The sequence below is a fragment of the Odocoileus virginianus genome, unplaced genomic scaffold (assembly GCF_023699985.2).
Source record: "Odocoileus virginianus isolate 20LAN1187 ecotype Illinois unplaced genomic scaffold, Ovbor_1.2 Unplaced_Scaffold_1, whole genome shotgun sequence".
In the NCBI taxonomy this organism is placed as follows: Eukaryota; Metazoa; Chordata; class Mammalia; order Artiodactyla; family Cervidae; genus Odocoileus; species Odocoileus virginianus.
In genome coordinates, this window is record NW_027224263.1 from 428,888 (window position 1) to 430,148 (window position 1,261).

Below are 1,261 nucleotides of genomic sequence, written 5' to 3' on the forward strand. Positions count from 1 at the left end.
TACTCTCCATGGCAGATATTTTGTTTCTATCATGATTTCCCTGAAAACACTCTCCCTTGTTTCCTCTGCTCTTTCAGAGTAAGGATGCAGTCATGAGCAGGGCATAGTGGAAAGGGCTTTGGAGCCAGACCTCAACTCAGGTCCAGCTCTTATCAGCTGTGTGACCTTAGGCAGGTCATGAGCTCTTTGAGGCTCATCTGAAAAAAATGAAGACTTTTTGAAAAATGGATGTCTTCTTCCATTTGTTTGTTGTGAGAAGCAAATGAAGTAACATGTAAAGGCCCTACTGCAAGCCCCTTCCCTTTGTTGAAATAGCTGAATGTAAATAACATCACCCATATATATTAGTTCCAAATATACTTAGAATGAGTAAATACTGTATATAATTTGGTGCTTTTCTCAGTAATCCTTAACTCTACAAAAATCCAGTCAGTCAGAATTTTTAGTCTGGTACCAAGTAAATTCCCAGTCTCTGCTCAGGCTTTCCTGGCCTACATCTTTCTCAGCAGCCTCTCTGCCTCAGTCATAAGAATACAGAAGCCTTTTTATTCTCTTGGCCAAGAGGCATTGGTCAGCATTACCTGGGAACTTGCTGGAAACTGACATTCTCAGCCACCACCACCCTAGACCTACCATCCCAAAGTTTGGGGTTGGTGGTGGGGGGTGGGCCCAGAAATCTGGGGTTTTCCAACCACCCCTGCCCCAGGGGATTCTGATGCATGCTCAGTCTAAGAACCACTCCTGCTCAGCAGCAGGGAACTCATCTTAGGCCACGTTTCCTTGGGTTTCTTGGTGTCTCAGGTCCCTCTACCATCCAGAAAGAGGGAGGCATGAGGACGAGAGTTAGACAACTCCAGAAGAGACCAGACCTTTGACAGGAGGTCCTGGCTCTAACCTGTGCTCTTTGGCCACTGTAGGAGCCCCAGGAGTGGGTTGCTGAGCTTTGCCCAAGGCCCTGCCTCATTGAGATAGAACTGCCTCTGGTTCACACACTGATCAAGTTTTCCCAGGACCAGAGACTCCTGACCTTCAGGCTCACTCAGCACAACCCCTAAAGCAGTGGTTCTCAGAAGTGTGGTCCCCAGACCAATAGCATTAGTTCCACCTGGGAACATGCTAACATGAAAATTCTCAGGCCCTGCCCCAGAGCCATAGGTGACTTTGATTCAGGTTCAACTTTGAGAACCATTGGCCTCGACTTTACAAACTAATTTGTTTGCTTTTTCAACCGCCCCATTTTCTGGCTACTTCTTTCTTCCCT